Here is a 27,375-nt window from a genome sequence, read left to right as displayed (position 1 = left end):
AGAATACACAGAAGAACTGTACAAAAAAGATCTTCATGACCCAGATAATCACGATGGTGTGATCACTCACCTAGAGCCAGACATCCTGGAATGTGAAATCAAGTGGGCCTTAGGAAGCATCACTACGAACAAAGCTAGTGGAGGTGATAGAATTCCAGTTGAGCTCTTTGAAATCCTGAAAGATGATGCTGTGAAAGTGCTGCACTCAATATGCCAGCAAATTTAGAAAACTCAGCAGTGGCCACAGGACTGGAAAAGGTCAGTTTTCATTCCAATCCCAAAGAAAGGCAATGCCAAAGAATGCTCAAACTACTGCACAATTGCACTCATCTCACATGCTAGTAAAGTAATGCTCAAAATTCTCCAAGCCAGGTTTCAGCAATACGTGAACCATGAACTTCCAGTTGTTCAAGCTGGTTTTAGAAAAGGCAGAGGAACCAGAGATCAAATCACTAACATCTGCTGGATCATGGAAAAAACAAGAGAGTTCCAGAAAAACATCTATTTCTGCTTTATTGACTATGCCAAAGTGTTTGACTGTGTGGATCACAATAAACTGTGGAAAATTCTGAAAGAGATGGGAATACCAGGCCACCTAACCTGCCTCTTTAGAAACCTATATACAGGTCAGGAAGCAACAGTCAGAACTGGACATGGAACAACAGACTGGTTCCAAATAGGAAAAGGAGTACATCAAGGCTGTATATTGTCACCCTGCTTATTTAAATTATATGCAGAGTACATCATGAGAAACACTGGGCTGGAAGAAGCACAAGCTGGAATCAAGATTGCTGGGAGAAATATCAATAACCTCAGATATGCAGATGACACTATCCTTATGGCAGAAAGTGAAGAGGAACTCAAAAGCCTCTTGATGAAAGTGAAAGAGGAGAGGGGAAAAGTTGGCTTAAAGCTCAACATTCAGAAAACAAAGATCATGGCATCCGGTCCCATCAATCATGGGAAATAGATGGGGAAACAGTGGAAACAGTGTCAGACTTTATTTTGGGGGGCTCCAAAATCACTGCACATGGTGATTGTAGCCATGAAATTAAAAGACGTTTACTCCTTGGAAGGAAAGCTATGACCAATCTAGATAGCATATTCAAAAGCAAAGACATTACTTGGCCAATGAAGGTCCGTCTAGTCAAGGCTATGGTTTTTCCAGTAGTCATGTATGGATGTGAGAGTTGGACTGTGAAGAAAGCTGAGCGCCGAAGAATTGATGCTTTTGAACTGTGGTGGTGGAGAAGACTCTTGAGAGTCCCTTGGACTGCAAGGAGATCCAACCAGTCCTTTCTAAAGGAGATCAGTCCTGGGTGTTCTTTGGAAGGACTGCTAAAGATGAACCTCCAGTATTTCGGCCATGTTGTGTGAAGAGTTGACTCATTGGAGAAGACTCTGATGCTGGGAGGGATTGGGGGCAGGAGGAGAAGGGGAGGACAGAGGATGAGATGGCTGGATGGCATCACTTACTCGATGGACGTGAGTTTGAGTGAACTCCAGGAGTTGGTGATGGACAGGGAGGCCTGGTGTGCTGTAATTCATGGGGTCACAAAGAGTCGGACACGACTGAGCAACTGAACTGAACTGAACTGAATTTATTCCCTTATGACTGGGGTGTGTGTATTCAGATGTGTTATGTGTGTGTGCTCAGTCGTGTCCAACTCTTTATGACTCCATTGACTGTAGCCCGTCAGGCATCTCTGTCCATGGGTTTTCCAGGCAAGAACTGGAGTGGGTTGCCTTTACCTTTTCCAGGTGATCTTCCCGACCCAGGGATGGAACTCACATCTGCATTAACAGGCATATTCTTTACCACTAGCACCACCTGGGAAGCCCATTATGGCCAGAGTCTTTATAAAAAGGGGAAATTTGGACACAGAGACACATATAGGGAGAATGACATGTGAAGAAAAACCAAAGAATCAGGGTGATGCTTCTATAAAGCTAGTACAGTTATATATTGCCAGTAAACTACCAGCCAAGGAAGAGATTTTCCCTCACAGCCTCCCAAGGGGCCAACCCTGCTGACACCGATCTCAGACTTCTACCCTCCAGAGCTGTGAGACAATACGTTTCTGCTTAAAGCCTCCATGGTATGGTACTTTGTTAAGCAGCAATGCAAATTGACATAAATTGCTTTGCCTTTAGGTGTGAGTTCAAAAAGCACTTTTTATTCTATTTTCTTGAAGATGAGCATGTGATAATCTTAATCACTACAGATAAGGTGAACAAATTGAAGGTCAGAGAAGGCATGCTGTTGTGTATGTACACTCAGTCGCTTCAGTCATGTCCGACTCTTTGAGACCCTGTGGACTGTAGCCGACCAGGCTCCTCAGTCCAGGGGATTCTCCAGGCAAGAATACTGGAGTGGGTTTCCTTGCCTTCCTTCAGGGAATCTTCCCAGTCTCAGGGATTGAACCCATGTCTCTTACATCTTCCGCTTTGGCAGGGGGATTCTTTACCACCAGTACCACCTGGGAAGCCCCCAGAAAAGGCATAAGTATTTATAAACTTTTCAGGAGAATTATTATTCTGCAAACACTGTGCCCTGGCTCTCTCTTAAGATAATAAATAAATCAGGAAAGCATATAAAATACCACTGTAAACATTTAAGACCCTGTAAAGTGTCCATTGTGTTGAAGGAAATTGACCTGTGAAACATCTGCACAGACTGCTTCCAGTGATATAAATTTATTCTTTTGATCTTTAACAATATCATCAGCTCATGACACACACATATATAGCCATACTATGAAATAGTGTTCTTGGCAATCAAATTGGTCCTAGGGTTCAAACATTTCCTGAAGGATACCATGATGAAATCAGATGAGTGAATCACTTCTGTTTCATGCAATTTACTTTAGATGAAGGGATAAAAGCTGGAAAATTGGTCATTCTTCTACCAGTCACCAACACTGGGTTATCAAGAAAATAAAGACAATGAGATTTTATCCTGCAAAAAAGGCTCAGATTTAATTCATAACCTAATTTATACAGGAACACGAATTTGCAAACAGTTTGCATTATAGATTAATTCACTCATTCAACCACCCATCCACTCATTTAAAAATATTTATTGAGCCCTACTCTGGTAACTTCTGTCTCAAAATTTAAACTGATATTTCTTCAGAATTAATTTTTTAAGGAGTTTGATTCAATGAGCACTTTGTTGATACATACCATATCAGTCCTATCAGGGGTACAGGTAAGATTCCTGCTCTGAGGAACTTAGAAGGATGAATAAACACCATGGCAGGTGCACACACACACACACACACCCCAACAAGGTGTTTGGGTTTGGGGAAGAGGATCAGGAAAAACACTACAAGTAGGTGGTATGTAAGCTGAGCTTTGAGGATCCCATAAAATTCCAGGTAAACTGAGAAGGAAAGGCACTGCAGAGGGAGAAAACAGTAACAGAGGCAGGGGAGCACAGGGAATGCTGAAAGAATTGCCTCCTGGCTCAGAGAAACAATACAGAGAGTCAAAAGCAGAGAGGCTGGATTTAAGCCTTGAAATACAAAGCCTTGAAAGCCATTCTAAGAAGTTTGGCGTTTATGAGGAAGGCAATAACATAATTTGACCTCTGTTTTAAGATGAAAAGTCTAGACTTGTAAAACCTAGATATTTATGGCAGGTAAACCAGTTAGGAGGCTGTGCTGGTCCTTTAGGTCACAGAGGTCCCCATCCTTTTTGGCACCAGGGACTGGTTTAAGGAAGACAAGTTTTCCATGGACCAGTGTGGTGGCGATGGCTTTGGAATGATTCAAGCATATTACATTACTGTGACGTTATTTCTATTAACACACCAGCTCTACCTTAGATTATCAGGCATTAGGTCCCGGAGGCTGAGCAAACCTGTTTTGTGTGCTTAGTTGCTCAGTCCTGCCTGACTTTTTGCGACCCATGTACTGTAGCCCACCCGGTTCCTCTGTCCATGCAATTCTCCAGGCAAGAATATTGGAGTGCGTAACCATTCCCTTCTCCAGGGGATCTTCCTGACCCAGGGGTCAAACCCGCATCCCATGCACTGCAGGCAGATTCTTTACCATCTGAGCTTCCAGGGAAGGAGGCTTGAAATTAGCTAAAGTCAGAAGGAATGTAAATGGATGAAATAAGAGAGTCACTGAAATTCAGGTAGGATATAGCAAAGTATGGATATATCTTTTTAAAATACATTTCTGAATGTTAAATTTCATAATTAATGAAGCTGACATTATATCATATTTGTAAATACCAGTTAAACATTTAGCTATTTATATTTTGCAATTATCTTGTTTTCTGCAGCAAAAATATTGTTTCAGATTTCGAGTTTCAAGTATCTTAACAAGTTTTTGAAAAGTTCTTCAGTCCAAGGCCTGTGATTATGTTTACTAATAAAATAGCCTGGGTATTTCTACACTTGATATGAAACCCAGACGCCATAAAGAAAATTACTGATAAATATGATTATATAGAAACATAAAACTGATAGATTTGAACACATAAAAATTTAAAACAGCTATAATACACACACAAAAATACTCTATACAAAAGTAAACCATAAACTGGGAAACATACTCACCTACCTAGCACAGATAAGAGCTGCTGCTGCTGCTAAGTCACTTCAGTCGTGTCCGACTCTGTGCGACCCCATAGACGGCAGCCCACCAGGCTTCCCCGTCCCTGGGATTCTCCAGGCAAGAACACTGGAGTGGGTTGCCATTTCCTTCTCCAATGCATGAAAGTGAAAAGTGAAAGTGAAGTCGCTCAGTCGTGTCTGACTCTAACGACCACATGGACTACAGCCTACCAGGCTCCTCCGTCCATGGGATCTTCTAGGCAAAAGTACTAGAGTGGGGTGCCATTGCCTTCTCAGCTAGTATCCTTAATATTTAATACAAATGAAAGAGTTAATAAATCAATCCAAAAGAGGAACAGGCCAAAGAATTAGAAGAATCAAATATGTTGCCTATGTTTCTAGTCTGGGACAACACATAGATGTTGGTGATATTATTTCTAAAATAAGGAACCAGAAGAAGGAAGAGCAGGAGTTTTTGGAGGGGAACAAGAACAGAAAATTATAGAAGGGTAGAAATAATATTTGTTTGGGAGATGATAAATACGTGGTGCTGGGATTATCTATATTGATAAGGTCACCAGGGAAGTAAAATTTGAATCTGAAAAAAAACATGCCATACACATTCCTATCTTCAATTTTACGGTACTATGTGACTTTTTGAAGACATATATTTTGGGTTTGGTATTTTTAGCAATTTTTCTGGATACTCTGTTAAATATATTTATACCACAGGACTACCCAAAAAGCCTAAGGTAGTCTCCATTACCATGCTGGAGAAATATGTTTGAAAGAGACATACAGATTATTGAAAATTCCTAATTGTGTCCTTACCAGTAGACACATTTATGTTGCTGTGAAATAAGAGGCTACTGAACTGAACTGAAGAGGCAAAAATTGTGAATGCCTGCTATTAAATTTCCACTTGTATTTTTTTACTACAATATATATTCATCCACTTTGTTTTTGTTGTTATTATTGATCACTGAGCATGTTTTATTAATTACTGTTTTACATAATCTGTACTGGGGGTTTCCTCTCCCTGTAAACAGGCTTTTATCCTTCCATATAGCTCTTTTAAAAGCACCGTTATCAAGTCTGCTTATAATGATTGTCCTTTGCCACACCTGCCTTATCTCTTCACCAAGCTTTCAGTAAACTACTGCAGAGAGCCTGCATCAGAATTACCTGGAGGGCGTGTTAGAACACATGGTGCCAGGTGCCACCCCCACAGGAGTGATTGGTAGCTTGGGAGCAAGCGAGGCTGGGAATCTAAATTTCCTAACAGGTTCCCAGGTGATGCTGATATTGCTGACCTAGGACCTCACTTTGAAACTCAGGGCTCTACCAGAGTGCTGCCTGCCTTGTGCCTCGAACGGATTGCATATGTTCACAGCGAGAGGCACTTAACTCACATGTGTTGATTTTGCACCCTATAGGTAGGCAGGAATACAGGCCTTTCACTGGTTCACTTTCAGTATGTGTCACGTGACGTAAACATAACGGAGCAATTTGGTGTGGGTAGCAGAGCTGATGGAGAAGGCAATGGCACCCCACTCCAGTACTCTTGCCTGGAAAATCCCATGGACAGAGGAGCCTGGTGGACTGCCGTCCATGGGGTCGCTAGGAGTTGGACACAACTGAGCGTCTTCACTTTCACTTTTCATTTTCATGCATTGGAGAAGGAAATGGCAACCCACTCCAGTGTTCTTGCCTGGAGAATCCCAGGGACAGGGGAGCCTGGTGGGCTGCCGTCTCTGGGGTCGCAGAGAGTCGGACACAACTGAAGCGACTTAGCAGCAGTAGCAGCAGAGCTGAGCTGAGTTTTCCAACTCCCAATACATCATCCTTTCCTAGATTCCTTGCGGGACGTGCTATTTCCTGTGGAACCAGGACACTGACTTCTCTTGCTAAGGTTCCTTCTGGAAGCTGAAGATGAGCAGGTGAGTTCACTTCCCATGTCTAGGAATCTGGACATTTGTGACAGCGTTGGTTTTCCTGCGCTGATTTCTTTCATTGCTCCTTGTTAAGGACCTTGAAGTTTGCCTTTTTGTGCAGGTGAGTCTAATGTTCTGGGCCTGGCATTCCCCAGACTGACTTCAAACACCCCAGGTTACCTTCTTCTCTGCTTTTCAAACATGGATTATTTATTCAGTTGAACAATGTTGTTGCTATTTCTATGACTGCTGTGCATTTGTTCCCTCTCTTCATTTCTGTATGAGTTTCCAGACCCCTCAACCCCCAGCTCTGTCTCCCACATGCTCTGAGACTCAGAGTGAGCATTCTGTTTTGGTCTTTTTCCTCCGTGAATGATTGTTTTTTCTGGTAAAATCGTGCACCTTGGCTGGAAGGTTCTAATGCCACCTACACGCATGACTTAGATCTAAGTAAGTCAACTATATCATATTTCCGTTTTGAACTTGGGTCAACAAGGTCTGTGGGCTTGCTAGGCAAAGTGTAGTCTGAGGATCTGTGGCTTTCAGGCTGTTAGGGAAGCTTGTTAGAAATACAGAGCCTCATGCCCCATCTCCTATGTGTTGAATTAGAATCTAAGGTGTAACAAGAGCCCCAGGTGATTGTCATGCACATTGTAAAGAACTGATTTATGGTGTAGCCCCTATAGGATGAACTCCTCCTACCTGTGACTAATTGTGACTCTCAGCATTACCAATCACTATATTTTCCAACTTGATCATGCCACAGATGTAAGTTTACAAAACTGTGTTCAGTGAGTTTCCCACTGACAGTGTGAACTACCGCCAATAACCTATGATTCTGCAGTAATCCAAAGTGTCTCTGTGTACATCTCACGCTTGTTGTTTCTTGGTGTATCTTTTGCGCAAGGCCTTTTCAACTATGTCAGTAAATTCCTTCATGCTTTTGGCCATGATTTGATGTGGGTGTAGATGACAGGCAGCCCAAGGGTCCCGGGTGCTTGAGTACCACTCCAGTTCAACAATACATTTTAGGTTCTTAATGTGATCCTGGCCCACAGTAGGTGACCATGCAGACCTCTCTCGTCAGCATTTATTATGAAGAAGGTGTTGAAAATAGATCAGGCTGGGTGAACTTATGTTGTGGTGTTCACCAGAGCTTCTGCGGTGGGCGGGGCCAGCAGTGCTGGGACTAGTAGGTAAGTCTGGTTCAGGCACCTATGGAGTCAGTGCTTCTGCTCTGGGTGCTGGTGTGCGTGTGGTCTTATGTGTGTCCTCCAAGAGTGGAATGTCGATTGCCCCATCCTATGGGGTTCCTGAAGTCAAGCCCCGCTGGTCTTCAAAACCAAATACTCTGGGGAATTCTCCTCCTGAGGCCAGACTTCTAGGCTTGGGAGCTTAACATGGGGATCAGAGCTCTCACACCCCGTGGGAGAACTTCTGCAATATAATTGGTCTCCAGTTTGTGGGTCACCCAACTGTTTGGTATGGGAATTTATTATATAAGTGCGTCTCTCCTACTGTTCTGTTGTGGTTTGTGCCTTTACACACACACTTTTTTGCTAGGTATGTGTGTGTGTGTGTGTGTATAAAATCTATGGTTGTTCAGCAGTTGTGATTTTGCAGTGCTCATGAGAGGAGGTAAGTTCAAGATCCTTCTACTCTGCCATTTAGTCCCTTCTCTTTTTTCAGAATTTAGAATTAAAATATATCTAATCTTTACAGTTGGTGGACACAATCTTATATTTATTTCACTTTACTACAAAATATAAGCAATAAAATGATTTTGATTAATTACTCTATATCCTGAGTATATTCAGAAATTAGAACAGTTTCATAATAAATTTGTTTATGTCTCACCTGGTTTCAAAAAGGGATGTGAAAAGGCTTATCTAGCCAAGTAAAAGTCATTCGGAGCTTTAAAAGAATATTGACTTTGGTATTTGTTTTCTTGAGGCCTTCTTTTTGAAGAATTGACATGCTATGAAGAAAATTTTGATAGTTTTTTTGTTTGTGTGGGGTTTTTTTTTGTCCAGAAAATATTCCTAGTCAGTGCATAATTACCTTTCAAAAGTACAAGAATACATTGTAAACTAATGGATTTCCTTAACAATGAACCCTCTCTATGTACTTTGTTGTGTTTTCCATCACAGCCTTTAAGAAAAAGAAGATAGCTGTTTCTAAAAATTCCTCACAGTATAAACCCCATTTCCTTTCTATGTTAAAAATATAGTCAAAATAATATTGTTAATCATATAAATATACATGAAGCAGTCTAAAAATGAATCAGAATTTTTGAATTGAATTTGAGTCTCTGCCTATAAGGTTTTGGTTAATAAAAAAAAAAAAAAAAAGGCAATTATCCTCACATTCTGTCAAGTCGAGGGCCAAGTTTCAGTATTCTCCAGGATCATTCTCAAGTTTCAAGTCCGTAAATCTTTTAAATTTTGCTTTAAGTCAGCATCCATTGCTGGACCTTGGCAGCCCAGAGGTGGAAACTGGCTCAAAGGTATGTTTTTCTTGGCTATCACACCTTTCTTCTTCATCCTCCTCATCATCTTACTTGCTTTAGGGAGATGTATACTCTGCAGTTCACACTTACTAAATTACTTATTTCCATGTTTCTCCTGGATACTTTGGACAGGAAGAAGGGAAAGCTTAATGTTGAAGTCAAAGACGCTTGGGTCAGATGTCGTGGTTTGTAACCTTCCTCCAGTACTGGTTAACTGTTTCACTCACTTTTGAATGCTCCAGTTTCTCCATCTATAAAATTAGTATAATAGTCCTGGCTTCAGTTGCATACAGGTAGGACTGGGTGCAGTGCTCCTTACAAATGCCTCAAACATTATCTGGCATGTAAAGATGCTCAAGAAGTGTTAGCCATTATTCTTATCTGCTCCCTGAAATTTGCATCTATAAACCATCCTACAGAGGACTTTACCCAGAGAGGGCCAATAAGACAGTTAATATTAGAAAATGTTAACTCTTTTTATGGTCTGGCTCCTAAAAAGATTTGAGTTGTAATTGCACCAAAGTTTACTTTATCGAAAGAACTAAGTACAGCTTTTAAAGTGGCTGTGACCTTAAACACTGAAGTCTCTTGAATTGTGTTATTCTACTTTTCTTTACTTTTGTCCCACTTGTAAGTGATTCATGTTCTAAAAATCACAAAAGTATTAAAGAATGAACTATATGAATAAGTAAAATGTATAAGAATGTAAGAAATAATTCTTGTATATGTTATTTACCCTCACCTACTTTATTGTAATGGATAATAGTAATAATAGCCAGCATTTATTGAGCTAAAGTGCTAAACACTATATATGTGTGTGTGTGTGTGTGTGTGAAATCTCACTGAATCTTCTCAGTTGCTCTTTGATTCTTTGACATTTGTTCTCTTTCCTTTTTAATCTGCTTTTTGAAAATTAAATAGAGGCTAAGAGAAGTTAAGCAACTTGCTCAAGACCACACAGTACTTGGTGAGAACTTGCTTACTAGCTAGTGAGTGGTGAAGCCCTTGTTTTGATGCTTGTCCATCTGATTTCATGTTTTCTCCTCTTATACTCATGTTTCCAGTCCCTCTGATCCTTGGGTGTTGCCCTCTGAAGACCGTCCCATCCCAGCAGTCCTCCCTAATCCATTTACTACCCAGATGGATACACTCAAGTTGTAGCTCTGAGCCCTCTCCTGAGCATTATGTCAGGCTTGCTTTCTGGTCCAAAGTCCCCACCACTGTGAATAAAAACAGTGCTTCTCAAGCCTTGCCCTAGCCATGTGGGGCCTGATTTTTTAGGATAAATGTATCTACAGTGAATCAGGAGAGTTTGCCACCCTGCTTTTATCACCAACAGCACTAGCATTAGGAAATTCACCAGGTGCCTACATTTTTCATCTGTAAAATAAAAATCCACATTATGCTTACAAGTTATATAGCTCTTCTGGAAATGAGAAAATTGAACTTTTCAAATTCTTGGTTGCAAGCTGTGCTGTAAAACATCATTACTGATTTTTTGATAAGTACTTTCTGGTCTTTGCAATTCAAAGGTGATGGTTTTGACTGCCATCACTCTCCATGAGAACAGCAGGAGCACAGAGGGACCAAAGCTTGAGGTAGCCCTGTCTCTCACTTGAGGGCTGAGGTAAAATGTTTCCTTTGGGAGCAGAAGTGCATAATTAGGAATTGTCTCCATTCTGTCTCCATATTATTTAAGAACCTGTAAGGATATAGTGACAGAGACCCTAAATGCTGTTACACTGGTTTCCCAAATCGGAAAGTACTCACGGCTCAAAGTACTCTCCCGTTGGCCACCATTTTGAGACCAGAGACTAGATACCTGATGAGATGTGAGTGGTTTTGGGTGTGGTGGCTGGGAGGATGAGGTGGGGCTAGGTTTGCATGGCAGGAGTTACTCATCTTTAGACCAAAAAAATGTGACCCCCATTAGACCTCTATGTCTTGATGATGCATCTTTTGCAATTCTCATTGTTAACCTTAATTTAAATAACATTATAAGTATTATACCCTTAATTGGACTTTTGCCTCCAAACGCATTACATCCATAGTTACTTATACATAAAATTTTTTTTTTTATGTATTCATTTTTCTACCTATCAATGCATTCAACCTTATGTTATTAAACAGACATTTATCTAGAGCCTGTTAAGTGCTAGGTGCTGGGAGATTAAAGCCGCATGGCATGGTTTCTGTCAAAAGCTATGTATTACTAATTCATGAAAGGCAGAATACTATTATATAATGTGATGAGAGTTATAACAGTGATGGGTAGAAATTGTTCTGAGAAAAACCATTTGGACAGAGTGCTCGTGTGTGTGTGTGTTAGTCAGTCGTGTTCAACTCTCTGTGACGCCATGGTCTGTAGCTTTCCAGGCTTCCCTGTCCATGGAATTCTCTAGGTAAGAACACTGAAGTGGGTAGCCATTCCCTTCTCCAGGGATCTTCCTGACCCAGGGATCGAACCTGGATCTCCTGCGCTACAAGCAGATTCTTTACTGTCTGACCCACCAGGGAAGCACTTTCACTCATATATAGGAACCATCAATAACATGTGTTGGCTTCAACAACATATAATCCACAGGTTGTAGATGGAAGGATTTTAAGATAGTACCTATTATAAACTTAATTTTCACAATATAACACGTGTTTTATATGATAGGAATGAATGAATACATGAATAACAAGCAAATGCATCCATGTTACGGGAAAGGAAGATATCAGAGAAAGCTAAAGAGAATCTCAATAACCATATAAGCAAGTAGATTGTGAAGTGTGAAGGCACACTAACCAAATTAACTGCAATAAAAAATAACAAGAGGGAGGGGACATGTGTATCAGTTCAGTCAGTTCAGTTGCTCAGTCGTGTCTGACTCTTTGCAACCCCATGAATCATAGCACACCAGGCCTCCCTGTCCATCACCAACTCCCGGAGTTCACTCAAACTCATATCCATCGAGTCGGTGATGCCATCCAGCCATCTCATCCTCTGTTGTCCCCTTCTCCTGCCCCCAACCCCTCCCAACATCAGGGTCTTTTCCAATGAGTCAACTCTTCACATGAGGTGGCCAAAGTACTGGAGTTTCAGCTTTAGCATCAGTCCTTCCAAAGAACACCCAGGACTGATCTCCTTTAGGATGGACTGGTTGGATCTCCTTGCAGTCCAAGGGACTCACAAAAGTATTCTTCAACACCACAGTTCAAAAGCATCAATTCTTTGGCACTCAGCTTTCTTCACAGTCCAACTCTCACATCCATACATGACCACAGGGAAAAACCATAGCCTTGACTAGATGGACCTTTGTTGGCAAAGTAATATCCCTGCTTTTGAATATGCTATCTAGGTTGGTCATAACTTTCCTTCCAAGGAGTATGTGTCTTAATTTCATGGCTGCAATCACCATCTGCAGTGACTTTGGAGCCCCCCCCCCCTCCAAAAAAAGTCTGACACTGTTTCCACTGTTTCCCCATCTATTTCCCAGGAAGTGATAGGACCGGATGCCATGATCTTCGTTTTCTGAATGTTGAGCTTTAAGCCAACTTTTTCACTCTCCTCTTTCACTTTCATCAAGAGGCTTTTTAGTTCCTCTTCACTTTCTGCCATAAGTTGATATATGGCAAAAACCAACATGATACTGTAAAGTAATTATCCTTCAATACAAATAAATTTTTAAAAGTTTTAGTTGAATTAAATAACATTAGACAATGAGAATCATATAAATGAAAGGTGGATGATTTTATAGTATGAAGAGTGCTATTGGTCAGGGGCATTTATCTTGGGAGGTGGGAAAAATGTATGTGTTTGACTTTGAGGGTGTGAGGCTTTTGCAAAGGACCAAGTCAGTAAAGGACATTGTGAGTGGATGTAAGATAGCACAGCAAAGGAAGATGGTGGGTAATTAATTATACACTGAATTTGGCAGAAGTGCCAGGATGGAAGGGAGCTGGAAGGTAGTTTGTACCAAAGGAGAAAGGACTGTTCTCCTAAGGGTTTGGACTTTATGGTGAGTAACAGGAGAAAGTTCAAGTGCTTGGGGCCAAGAACTATCATGACTCTCTCTAAAGTTCAAATACATCAATAAATACTATCTTTATTTTCCGCATTATATTGAGGAAAAATTAAACCCTTTCCTCAAGCAGTTGTATTTTCTCAATCATATTTAGGTTTGACTGATTTGAAACGATCTGCAATTTGTTTCTTACTCTATTTTGTTCTTTCACCCAACAGCTATTTATTCTGTTTCTGTTGGTGTTATTAACCTTGGCAGTGAACATTTATCTAAAACACCTTCAGAATATAAATTTCTCAGATTAGCAATAATTTGAAGCCTGGAGATCTGGATAATGTATTTGTGTTCATTAAGGAAATATTCATACCTCAGTTTTAACTAGCTCATATCCATCATACTCAAGAAGACCCACATTCTGAAATATCTGAAATTACAGATGTTAATTTTTATGCAGATTATCCGGTTGTTATTTTTCTCATGTTGACCATTCTGCCCGAGCCTAGCCTCAGTGATTGTCTGGTGTAAAATACCTAACTATATTCGTGTTCTCAAAGGTTGCTTGACCATTCTATCATGAATAGACAGTCTTTTGATATAAGCAATAAATTTGAGGCTTAGGAATTTAATTTTCCACACATAGCAAGAGAAATGTAGTCACCATCTCTCTTAATGCTTAAATGCACCTTCAAAGTACAAGGTTTGAATGTGTTGGTGAATACTTTATGCTCAGCCAGCTAACGCAGAGGTGACAAGGAAGGAACATGGTTGGTCTGGCAAAGAGTCACCCCTTTCTCAACATGTTAAAGCACTCTAACTCACAACTGGCAGGGGATGCTACATTACAATGCAATTATCATGAATCCTTCCATATTTCAGCCATTCATGTGTGTCCACCTCATATGGAAATCTCCCTTGTAGCCTTGTCTTTAGAAGAGAAAGCAAAGCCAGAGGGAAAGCAAGGAACTCCTTGAGGTTTGAGAGCTCAAGCTTCTGAGAGTCATGGTCAGGGCACTACAATAAGAGAGAGTTTATAAGTACGTGGGCTGGGTAGCTCAAGAAAATTGATGTAAGGTATGTTACATAGCTAGCCCTTGAACTACAAAAGATTGATTTTATCATGAGGTTGAGGAAAATCCCACTTTTGCTCTCCAATACATAAGCCTTAACTCTAGAGGTGAGGAGGGGAAAAGATCAGTCCCAATTCCACTGTCCCCGGTATTTACCCGAGGGTGGGGGGATGAGAATTAGAGAGAGGGGAGAGATGGTTCCAGTTGACTCTATCTCAGTCATTTCTCAGATAAAACACACATACAAATATTCAGTCTTACTTTGGCTGAGTTACCCTAAAGTGGACTGGGGAAGGGGATTCATCACCTGGCTTTTTATACCAATTTTATCCTCCTGGTACCTTGTATACCCACTCTATCCTACCCTGTTTTGCTTTAACTACATCATTTAATTATCTGCCTATATCTGTCTATATCTGTTTTATTCTTTTTGTCAGGGTCTTAGCCAAGCATTGTTCTGTAAACTAGAAACCTCATAAAATCGGACATATTTCTTGCCCTTTCAAAAGAGCTCAAAAGACAGTAGTGACGAAAGATGGTTGTACTCAAAATCAAGGCTGGGCCAGGATATTCGTTTCTAGAAAAGTCAGGCATTTTATATTCAGAAGCATTTTATAACTTGGAGAGTATTTACCATTACTAAAAGGTTGTCATGAAAACATCCCCCAACCAGGGCAGCTGTATAAGAAACTAGACACATCATGAAAATACTGGGCTCCAGGAAGAGCTTGCAGTGCTGGAAACACACCTCTGTAGGAATTCATTTCAAAAGAAGACGCAGAGCTACATTTTACCTGTCAGGAAAATTTTAAGTCTACATATGCAAAGTCAAGGCTGTTACCCGCTTGTAAACACCGAGTCTACTGGGAACATTCACAATCCTGACATCTTTCCATTGTCTGCTGCATTTGATCTGAGATAGCAAAAATGCCAGCAAGTCCCCAAAGACTCCATATATAAGCAGGCTTGTAGCTATTATTTGTAACTGGCAGAGATTCTGAAATCAAAACATTTTTAACCCTAAACACCTCCTTCAGGGCTGAGATAAAATGCCATTTCAAACTGGTCAACCTGGGTGTTGTAAAGAAGGCCAGATTTGAATTCAGAAAGATGTGAGTTTGAATCCAGGCTCCTTTACTGCCAGTATGAGAATCTGTAAGGCCCACTTTGATTGGGGTAGCGGTACCTGCTGAGCTTAGGGTAATGAATGCAAACAATATATAAGAGCGTATTATTAGAATAACTAGAATTTTAAAAGTTTTCAGTAAAGAAAAAACATGGTGAGTTACAGTAGCAGTGGTCTGACTAAACAATACAAAAGAATAAAGCTCATATTTGTGGTTAAAGCTGCTTCTCCTAGTGATATCTAAAATTATTTGTAATTAAAGCATGTCTAATATACATGCATTAACGAAATATATCCAAAGGAAAATTAGGCAAAATATATAATAAGACACATACTGTACACCAGGACCTGTTCTAAATAATTTACATGTATTAACCATTTTTATTAAGTCTAATTATTTTCATAAGACACATACTATAAGCCAGGATCTGGCCTAAATAATTTACATGTGTTAATTCAACCATTTTTACTAAGTCCATTATTATTTAAATATTATCTTCACTTTGCAGCTGTGGATACTAACCCTCAGTAAGGTTAAATAATTGGATCAACATTACACAGGTAGTCAATGCTGTGGTCAAGTGGACTGAAACAGTCTAGTACTAGAGCCTGTGCATTTACTAATGGTATTATACTTCCTATACCATTCCTAAATAAGTTGACAACCTTTTCTAAAGAAGAAAGGAGCCCCATATATGGCCAATTTAATTATGATCCTTATCCTGTCGTTTTAAGATGAAAAGAAAAACTGATAAAATATTCTAGTGTCTGTGTGGTTAATTGGTGAAATGCTGTAGAATAATCTGTATGTGGGAGAAGGCAATGGCAACCCACTCCAGTACTCTTGCTTGGAAAATCCCATGGACGGAGGAGCCTGGTAGGCTGCAGTCCATGGGGTCGCACAGAGTCGGACACGACTGAAGTGACTTAGCAGCAGCAATCTATATGTGCTCCAGATTATATATTAAGATAAGAGTGTAAACTTATTTTAAGTTTAAGAACAGTCTTCATTTGCCTATCCACCCACTCATCCATCAATCCATCCATTCTGGTTGTAGAAAAATGATGCAGAACAAAGTTTTAAGCTAGGTAGACTTCACTTCTAGTTCCACTTTTACCACTCACTAATTGACCCTGAGAAAGCAAGATTATCTGATTGAGTCTTTTTTAAAGTATTCTTCAATGGGGTATTATGAGAATCAATGATACAATGTTTTAGCCCTCTAAGCACAGTATATGGTACAAAATTAAACTCAATAAATGATGGTTATTAATATTAGTATTCAGAATTTTATATGTTCTGAGCCTATAAAGATGAGTAAAACACACTTCTTGCCCTCTACAAGATCTAGTGTTTTAATAGGGACATGACATAAGTGTGATAAATGTGGAATGGTAAATTCTATGAGGGTTTAGTACAGAGGAGTTAGGAATGAAAAAAATGATTAATAATTTGAAATTTTATAATGTGTCAAGCACTGAGATAAGTGCATTGGCACTTCACTTGCCATCTTCTTTAATTCTCTTGATGACCCTAAGAAATAAGAACTATTATCTCTATTCTACAAATGAAGAAAATAAGTTTAGAGAAATGAAGTTATCTGCCCAGAGTATATACTCAGGAGAAAAGAGTGGAGACCTTAACCCAAGTTATCTCTAACATGAAAAATGACGCCTTTAAGCTGAGTCTTCAGTGATGGCCAGGTATTCTTGAGCACACCAGTAGCAAAGGATATTCAAGGCACTGGAAGCAGTAAGAAAAATGGCAAAAGGAAATCAAACGGTGTGATGTATTTAGAAACTTTGGGTAATTCAGTATTCACTTGAGGACTACTTATTGAGGGTCTGTGATGTGCCAGGGGCTGTTTTAGATGCTGGATATATGAAGCCTAAGAGACACAGACTGAAATTCCTGTTTGGACTTTATTCCTTTGGAGAAAGATACCCAAAGTAACACATACGCACATAAGATAAATTCTTTACAAAGTAAAATATAAAAATACAGTAAACTATAAAACCTCTGTTCTAATTACTATTGAGAAAAATGAAGCAGGAAAGAGGTCCAAGTATGCTGACAGCAGGAAGTATTTCTGATTTTCAGGAGAGAGGGAAGGCTTAGTGAAGCAGAGATATGAGTGTTGCAGGGACCAAATCATGAAGGATCTTCTACACCAGGCTCAGAGGTTTGGACTTTGTCCTTTTGAAATGGGTGTCTTTAAAAAATATATATATAGGGACTGGAATGAGCTTCAGGATGGTGAGAATGTAGCTGAGTTTGAGGCATTTATAGGGTTGGAAAAAATGAGAGGGTGAAGGAGAGAACATTCTAAGGAAGAATGTCAACACATCATGGTTTCACAAATTTACTGGAGATGAGCTGGAATGAGAATGAGTTTGGTATATGAGAAACCAGTAGATATCAGGCCATTCTGGGGAAAGCCTGGATCATAGGAACTACATCTGGAGGACTCTGCAGTTAGCTTCCTGGGAAACTGCGCATGATACCTAACTTCTCATCCTCTAGTCACCCCTTACCAAAGTTAGGGATAATACAGCCCCTCCCTCATAAGAAGAGTTATACTAAATAATACAGATGAAATATTACTTTTGTGCCTGGTACATAGTAAATTTTCACAAAAGGTTAGCTGTTACTATATGCAGTATCTTGGGAGCTGGGAGGGTATAGCAGAGATTGGCCCCAGGTTTAGGGATTGTTATGGAAGGAAATATGATTGAAAGTACTGTGATTTCAGGAGGCTGATTATATTACATAAATCTAAATATTCATCTCTAATATGAAAATTCATAATCTAAAAGGCCAAGGCTTATAACAGTTAATGTAGACTAACCCTTGAGATAATACAAAGGTCAAAATAGCTCTAATAAAATTTAATAATTAGGAAGTTTGAGCTTTGGAAATGGAAAGATATATGAATAACTCAAAAAAAGTGTCATTTTAAATAAATGCAATGCCTATCTCCATATTGCTGCCAAATTTTAATTTTTTATGAATTCAAATAGGCTAGGAACAAACTTCAGTGCTTCAGAAGAATGTCTGATTGATGGTCATTTCTCTGTAATGAGAGTTACTTGAATGTGACAGCAGGCACCAATGTGTTGGATTCGGCAAGAAGGACATGCATCGTACCATCGCCTGTCTTGGAAGGGGTCTTCACATTTGCCAGAAACCCAAATGATAAATAGAATCATAGTCTCACCTATCACAACAATAAATTGCTACCTACATGTATCTTAATTTTATCTTAAAATTATGTTTCTTTAAAGTTAATGTCTGCTTAATGAATCGAATTGGACAGAGTTCTTTTTTTTTTTTTTTTTTTTGAGATTTCCAGCTCAGTAGAAATATATACCTTGCTTTCCTCAAAAACTGCCTCAGTTATCACTCAGTTCTGGTTTATGCATTAAAGATCACAGCAAGTAGGCTTTTAAAATGTAATCATAAAGTTCTCTTTAGGGCTACTTGTCTGCCACTAAAAGTGGTAAGAGAAACTGATTTGGTTTTATGATAACAGATTTAACTCTCAGTATTAAGAATTTTTGTCAAAAGTGATGTTGGATTGTAGTAAATTCATGAAATGTCACCCTTTGATCACAAAGAAAACTACAAGGAATTTGAACTAAACAAATCTTAAGGGGCCACCAGAGGAACAACTCGATGGCAGTTATCAGGCAGAGATCAGCTTTTATGTTCAGTTCTCAAAATAAATACGAGCGCTCCCAAAATGTTAAGGAGTAAGTATGACAGCTTTAATCAAGTTTGCAAAATAAATTTCATTCTCAAGTTGACAGGTTCCTGGGTATAAGGGACACTTAACTTCTGAAAATTGTACTTTGTATGGTTGTATTGAGAAGACTCAGTTTAAGTGAATGCAAGCCTACCAGATTATTGGGCATAACAAGTAATATAAACATAATTTCTCCATTAATTAGTCTTAATGTATTGAATAAAATGGTTCATTAAACAGATTATATTGAAGAGCAATTCTCCTGGTAGCAAATACATCTGTGATAACATCCTTAAAATACAAAGATGTGATATAAGAAATTTTTGGTGAAATTTTAGAAAGTAGAGATAGAACAGCTGGTTTAATACAACTTGTAGTCAGAATGGTCTGGGGAACCTAGATGCTTGTATGATGAACATCTAGTGTTTGGTTCTTTTCAGCATATATATTCTTTTCTTTTGATAACAGATGCTGGGTTATCCTTTGGGGAACCGCCTCAATCCCATTACATTGCACACTCATGTTATCTTGGTATCAGTGTGACTTAAGAGAAAGATCAAGGGATACAAGGCCAGAAGACTGAGATCCATGGCCAGGCTCTGGTTCAGTGTAGCTCTGGGCAAGTCATGTAAACTTTATGAGGGTTTGGTTTCTCATTTTTAGCATGAAACCAATACTATTAATAGTACTGATATAAATACTTTTCAGGATTATGTTAAGGATTACATAAGTCAGTCATGAAAAAGCATTGCTGCACAGATATTAAAAATACCCAGGGGGTGCTTGCTAATGTAGTTCAGTGTGACCAACCTTGACTGGCAAGCTTATTACAAGGTTAAAAAAATATGAAAGCAACAATTAGTGTTTTACAGTATGTACATAATACCTTAATCGATTGTTGTATAAACAGCTTATTTTCATCTGGGAGTTGCCTTTTCATTATTGACATGAGGATAATAAATGTATCTTATGTAAAATGAGGCATCCCATTCATGCCCATTTGTCATTCCCCACAAATCAGATTGACACTTGGGAGACATCGGTCACCCCAGGTGTACTGTATTGGCTTTAGCTTCTTGGGAGTGGAGTGCAGCCTGGTGAGGGGCTTGAGCAGAGAGCCCCAGGCTGCTCACCATGAAGGTCTAGTGAGCACGATCATGGGTATTTTTGTGGAGTTATTTATGCCATCAAGGCTAATTCTGTTTTCCTTTTGTAAGTGAGATAGAACCACTTGCCCATGACATGTTTACCTCAGGATTGTACAGTACCCTAATGACAGAAGAAATACTGCTTATTTTATATTCATTTTTTCCCCTTAAACATCGTACACACAAAAGAAGTGGCACAGAATTCAGAGGTAATGGGGAACCAGAAGCACTTAGTGTGTTAATTTAAGGAGTGTGTATAAACTTCATGCAGATTGAAATGTCCCAACAGCTTGCAAATGGGTTGCTCATGTATTCAAGGCAGCAGTTCTGAAGGTACATTAGTCATAAAGACCACAGAATGTAGCTTTTTATGTTTATTGTTCGCTTTCACAGTCTGTCCCACCCTGAGTCTCATAGTCTAACAGGGTGGTACATGGGTGCCTGATTGCCTCCAAGAATGTCTGTGGGAACTGAGCCCCTCCGAGTGGAATAAGAATAGGGCTTCAAAGTAAAAATAGCCTGCGCTGAAATACCAGTTCACCACTTCTGAACTAGGGTGGCCTATTGATCTTTGGCCATTACTTTTTATTTTCTGATCCTGAGTTTCTTATCTGTAAGCTGAAGGACTAACAATGCTCTCAGCCCAGCGGTAAAAATAACATGGGAGATGTATGCAAAGGGCTTCTTCGGTCCAGTGTAGAGAATTTTATTAACTGAATTAAATAAGAGTTATTAGTATTCACCTTCACAATAAGAGTGTGGGGCAGTGAAAAAGTCTCGCATTCAAAAGGTATTTCACCCACTGAGTCATATCTCCCCCTGAGTGAGAAAGGATTCTAAAACCAAGAAGTTTACCATGGTGTCTCATCCCCTGGTTGTTCAGTTGCTCAGTCGTGTCTGACTTTTTGTGACCCCACGGACTGCAGCACACCAGGCTCCCCTGTCTATCACCAACTCTTGGAGCTTACTCAAACTCACGTCCATCGAGTCTGCGATGCCATCCAACCGTCTCATCCTCTGTTGTCCCCTTCTCCTCCTGCCTTCAGTCTTTCCCAACATCAGGGTCTTTTCCAATGAGTCAGCTCTTTGCATCAGGTGGCCAAGGTATTGGAGCTTCAGCTTCAGCATCAGTCCTTCCAATGACTATTCAGGACCGATTTCCTTTAGGATTGACTGGTTGGGTCTCCTTGCAGTCCAAGGGACTCCAAAGAGTCTTCTCCAACACCACAATTGAAAAGCATCAATTCTTTGGCACTCAGGTTTATTTAAGGTCCAACTCTCACATCCATACATGGCTACTGGAAAACCCACAGCTTTGACTAGACAGACCTTTGTCAGCGTTTTAATACACTGTCTAGGTTTGTCATAGTTTTTCTTCTAAGGAGCAAGCTCTTTTACTTTCATGGCTGGAAATCATCTCCTGGAAATCAGTCTGATTCTTCATGCTTCTGTTCAGGAATATCTTAATACCTCAGGGAAAAAATTTTGTGTACTTTTCACTAAAAGTACAGATATATCTTCTCTCCAAATTATTGTACAATTTATTTTTTCTTCTTTCAAAGCTTTTGTTATAGGTATAAATTCATTTTAAAGGACTTTGAGATAATGAAAAGGAGGCTTCCCTAGTGGTTCAGATGGTAAATAATCTGAGCCAGCGGTTCACATTCTTTACCATCTGGTAAAGACCCGGGTTTTACTATCTGCAGGAGACCAGGGTTCCGTCCCTGGGTTGGGAAGATCCCCTGGAGATGGGAATGGCAACCCATTCCAGGAGTTTGAGATAATGACATTGCCAAAAAAATCGCCACTTGCACAATTTTGCTAAAACTAGATTACTTCTTCCCACACAGCAACATGTTACTTTTCCCTAAGGTAGAAATGCTTCCCTACCTTCAAAATGAAACTGAGGACCTGAGGACAGGATTATGCAGGTTTTTTCAGATTCATGTCCAGCTTGGATGCTAGAGCATACAAAGCATTTCTCCAATACTTTCCACCTATCTATCTGTAGTTTCTCAAACACAGCCTGGTCTTTCAGGAATCCCTGCCTTTTCAAACATTTTTCCTTCTGGCCATTTGTCCTTCCACCATCTCACCTGGCTCGCCAGTTATGGCCTGTCCTTCAAAATCACTTCCTCAGTAAACTGTGTTCTAAGTGTCCCCACCTGCCTCGTCTTGCTGGATTTCTGGCTCTTCCTCTCTTTCCCTAAGCCTTCCCTGCAGACCTGCACCATGCAGCTTATTTCTGTGTTAGATTTGCCTCTTTGCCTCCCTCCCCTCAGTGTGTTCATTCATGTCTAAAGAACAGGTGTGTCTTTATCTCCTCACAGGGCCAGGAGCACAGTGAGACTCAGTAATTATTCCTGTTTGGCCCTGTGGTTTACATCCAAGCAAAGCTGTTGTAGGCAACGTTAACACTGAGAAATGCCGGAGTAACTGAATAAACGCATACAGCAGATTACTATATCCACAGCAGAAGAGGTTATTTTAAGAACCACTGCTTGTTTTACATCTAAGATGGAATAGCAAATGTAATTTCTTTACCATCAAAAGAAGCTACCTTCCAAGATAGGACAGCCTCTATTTTTTAAAGAAAGGAATTAAATTAGAGGAAGCATTTGCATTTTCACATTAGTCTTCTCTGAATATGCATGGCTGGTTGAATTCTGTCTGACACCTTCACAGAACTCCCTCAAGTAAGCTTTCCATTACTAAATAAATTGCATCCATTCTAATTAAAGATATGCAGAATACTACCCAGACAGAAGAAGTAAGATAGACTGGAAAGCTAGAGCTTCCATGGTAACCCTGCCAGGGACAATGTAATTGATTCATATGGTCCCTTTTGCCACGTATTGATTCCATGCCAACGAGCCTTAAAAACTGTCCATCATTTCACAGAGCTATTTATAGACTAAGTCCACCTGTGACAAATAAATGGTGACAGAAATACAGGGATAATTACTAAAAAGAATAAGAAAAAAATTCCTGCGTTCTAGCTCCCCTCTCCATTAATTATCAACAAGGTTTAAGTAATCATATAGTAAGTATAAGGATACTTTATGGAAATAAAATATTTGTATTAGATCCTTTTGTACAAAGGATCTGCTGAAGGAGGAAAAGAAATAAAAAGTCAAGTCTGATGTTACAAGCACCATATCATTGCAAAGAATTGGTACCCCATTCTGCCTTATTGCTGGTTGTTAGCATTCAGGTTTATCAAGCAATTTGTCAGAATATTAACCACACATAAAAGGAAGTGATAAATTAATGCCACATGGACATAAAGATTCAGAAACTGAGACAAAGCTACAGTGGCACGATCAGTTTTCATGCCCTTGAAAGCACATCACGACTCCTCTGGTTGGGGTCCTGGTGAGAGAGAGAAGTGAGTTGCTCACTGTCCATTAATTTCTGTAAACCAGACTTCTAAATTATAATACCTCACAGTCCCAGAATTCAATTTGATGGCTGAACTTGCCAGCAGCACCCAAGGCTGAGCAATTGGTTTTCACTCCCATCACTGAGAGATGGGAGTGGTGATGATATTTGTTGTTTGAGCAGGAAAACACTGGCATCAATAGCCTGGTTTAACTAGCTTGTTCAAACATTTGCTCCAAGTATTAAACATGCTTTAAACTTGATCTTGAATTGCTGCCTGGGTTACGCTTGCTAGTAATAGTAAATTCCTGAAGATGATTGCCAAATTACCACATAATTATTTTACCTTAAACCTAGTAGAAACTCAGATTGAGCTCTTTCAGCTCAACTTTGTTTTTTGAAAATTTTCTTAAGATTTCAGACTTTCATATATCTTACTCCTTGGTTAATAAAAAAAGTTAGTGCTATTTTTTTTTTTATTTTTGCTTTTATTTTTTATTGGAATATATTTGCTTTACAGTGTTAGTTTCCGCAGTACAACAAAGTGAATCAGCTGTATATACACATACATACCCCCTCCTCTTGAATCTCTCTCCCATTCCCGCCATCCCACTTCTCTAGGTTATCACAGAGCACCGAGCTGAGCCCCTGTGCTATACAACAGCTTCCTACTAGCTATCTGTTTTACACATGGTAGAGTACATGTGTGAGTAGTACTCTCCCAATTTGTCTGATCTTCCCTTTCCCCTCAAGTGTCCACATGTCTATTCCATGTCTGTGTGTCTATTCCTGCCCTGCAAATGGGTTCATCTGTACCATTATTTTCTAGATTCCATATATATGTGTGTGTTAATATATGATTATTTGTTTTTTTCTTTGACTTCATTCTGTATGGAACCCACTCTGTATGACAGACTCTAGGTCCACCCACATCACTGCAAATGACCTAACTTTTTCCTTTTTATGGCTGAGTAATATTCCAAGGGATTCCATGGTGGCTCAGCTGGTTAAGAATCTGCCTGCAATGCGGGAGACCTGGATTCGATCCCTGGGTTGGGAAGATCCCCTGGAGAAGGGAAAGACTACCCATTCTAGTATTCTGGCCTGGAGAATTCCATGGACTGTATAATCCATGGGGTTGCAAAGAGTCGGGCATGACAGAGTGACTTTCACCATTCTCTTCCTCTCTCTCTCTCTGTCTCTCTCTCTCTTTATACAATAGCTGGGACATGGAAGCAACCCAATGGATATTTAGGTTGCTTCCATGTCCCGGCTATTGTAAATAGTGCTGCAGTGAACACTGAGGTACATGTGTCTTTTTGAATTATGATGTTTTCAGGGTAGATACCTAGTAGTGGGATTGCTGAGTCATGGTACTTCTATTTTTAGTTTTTTAAGGAACCTCCATACTGTTCTCCATAGTGGCTGTATCGATTTACATTCCTACCAACAATACAAGAGTGTTCCCTTTTCTCCACACCCTCTCCAGCATTTATTGTTTGTAGATTCTTTGATAATGGCCATCTGACCAGTGTGAGGTGATACCTCATGGTATTTTTGATTTGCATTTATCTCAAACAGTGAGCGATGTTGAGCATCTTTTCATGTGTTTGTTGGCCATCTATATGTCTTCTTTGGAGAAATGTCTGTTTAGGTCTTCTGTCCATTTTTTGATTGAGTTATTTTTTTGTTATTGAGCTGCATGGGCTGCATGTATATTTTGGAGGTTAATCCTTTGTCAGTTGCTTCATTTGCAAATATTTTCTCCCATTCTGAGGGTTGTCTTTTCTTCTTCTTTATATTTTTCTTTGCTGTGCAAAAACTTTAAAGTTTAATTAGGTTCCATTTATTTATTTTTGTGTTTGCTTTTATTTTCATTATTCTAGGTGGGCCACTTTTAATCTTATTTTCTAGTATATCTGGGTATCTACAGCCATAATAAATTTCTCTAATAAAAATACTCCAATGGATGCATTAAAAAAATTATTGTACAATATTATCTCTTAGTGGCAGTGATGGAAGTCAGTTCTCTCCTTTTAGAGGATGTGGGTATAGGGTCTGCATCAGTTGAGTCTAGATTCTATAAACTGAAAGTCAAGGCTCTTTCCAAAAGCTGGCCTGTGATTTCCTGTCTTTCCTCTTATTTTTGTTTGACAGAATCACTCTTTTGCATTTTTACCTTTTGAAATACTACCAAATATTTATTAATCACCTGAAACCATCTGTCCTTGCCCCTCCAGATTACATTTGATCAGGTCACATCTTCAACCCTCATAGCATTTAGAAATAATTTCCAGATATCTCTTCAGATGAATTGCCTTGTATTATCCTTAAGAGTTTATAAAGATTTAGCCTTACTGATCTCTATAGTCTTTAAATTTTCTTAAATTTAGAAATGTAGCAAACTACTTGTGTACATACTACACAGCTGCCCATGTAATATTTATTAACAATTTTTCAATCTTTTCAAGATATAAAACAATACATATAGTTGAAATAATTCTTTTTTCCTTTCCTCCTGTCTAATTTCTTCCCCCTTTCTATTCTTCCCATAGGTAAGACCACTCGATGAATTTATGGTTTATCCTTAGAATCCATTTTTCATCTGTATAGATGTGTCTATGAATATATAGCACTGTGAGAGGTTTCTTGATTCATAGAGATTCTATCAGATTAGTAATATTGTATATATTATTTTTGGTGTTCAACTTTGAGATTTCTAGAATCTTTAGATTATCAGTCTGCCACATTCTTTTTAACTGCTGAATAGTGTCATTGTATGAATTTTAGGAATTTTCCATAGTATCATTGGCTCTATCTTCAAAATGTATATACAGAATCCATCTACTTCTCGCCATCTCTACTGTTATCACACTGGACCAATCTAATCTGCATTATTAAACATTCTTTTAAGTAGTCTATCTATGACCTCCTTGGAAGACTCAGCGAAACCTACTCTCAAGGTAGTCAGAGGTATTCTTTTAAAACGTAAGTCATATTGTGTCACTCACCTATTCAAAATCCTCAAGTGACTTTGCCTCTCACTGACACTTCAGTAGCAGACACTTCAAAAAATGCTGCACTGAGTCTCCTTTTATTGTTATCTAGGGTCAAATTCCAATATTGACACTGAGTCACACATTTTTTCAATGTTACTACATTCCTCCTTGCTAATTTCTAAGTGGTTATACCAATTTATGATCACACCAACAACTCATAAACCATTTTTATGCTTTCGTAACACCCTGGCATACAGCCTTGTACACAGCAGATGGTAAATATTTAACTATTTCCTCCTTTAAGGGACAGTTCTTCAACACCCACCCAACCTTAACTCTTCTTCTATAATCCACTCAGAAGGATCATACTTGACCTTCTGTGAAAATTTTGTAAATACTTTTACTACTGCATCTGCATTTCATATCGTAATATGTATTTCTACTTCCCCTTCCCCCTCCTACTTATAGATCTGTTTGACCACAGGGACAGGGTCTTCATTGCATCATAGTACCTAAGAAGAGAGAAAGAAAAGTGTCTAATTGTGGATCATCTATGGCCAAGCACAGGGAACTTTCCTTGTACACATAATGCTTTCATATTTATAGTTATTACTGATGATAGATACTGTTATTATTCCCATTGTACAGATGAGACAATGGAGGGCCATGATTTTCTCACTGTTAACAGAATTAGAAGAAGGCAGAGCCTGTGTTGTAAAATTGCCTGACTCTACAACCTAAACTCATCCCATCACACTATGTGCTTCTTATATCTCCTTGTCCAATATACAGGAGGTGCTTCAGATATAGTTGCTGAATAAATTCCTTAGCTGATAGTATAAAAATACTGACGGATTCGGTTCTGTTTGCTAAGTAACTTTAGTCGTG

General features: G+C 39.3%; 1 protein-coding gene and 1 long non-coding RNA gene across 5 annotated transcripts in view; one reads left to right on the top strand and one right to left on the bottom strand.

The window, feature by feature from the left end:
• The window catches only part of KCNIP4 (potassium voltage-gated channel interacting protein 4), a 1,300,658-nt gene that overhangs the window by 632,208 nt on the left and 641,075 nt on the right, over window positions 1-27,375 (bottom strand). The gene's annotated exons all lie outside the window — the stretch shown is intronic.
• The window catches only part of LOC123334464, a 128,315-nt gene continuing 106,820 nt past the window's right edge, over window positions 5,881-27,375 (top strand). The window contains exons 1-3 of one of the 2 annotated variants that reach the window (XR_006552339.1): window positions 5,881-6,003; window positions 6,422-6,507; window positions 18,235-18,372. This is a non-coding gene — a long non-coding RNA (uncharacterized LOC123334464). Of the gene's footprint in view, window positions 6,004-6,421; window positions 6,508-18,234; window positions 18,373-27,375 lie in introns of those variants that run through there. The other variant, XR_006552338.1, reaches the window with a different exon arrangement.

This window comes from Bubalus bubalis, chromosome 7, assembly GCF_019923935.1.
Source record: "Bubalus bubalis isolate 160015118507 breed Murrah chromosome 7, NDDB_SH_1, whole genome shotgun sequence".
Taxonomy (NCBI): Eukaryota; Metazoa; Chordata; class Mammalia; order Artiodactyla; family Bovidae; genus Bubalus; species Bubalus bubalis.
Note: the sequence above shows the minus strand (reverse complement) of the source record. Positions and strands in the feature narration are given on the sequence as shown.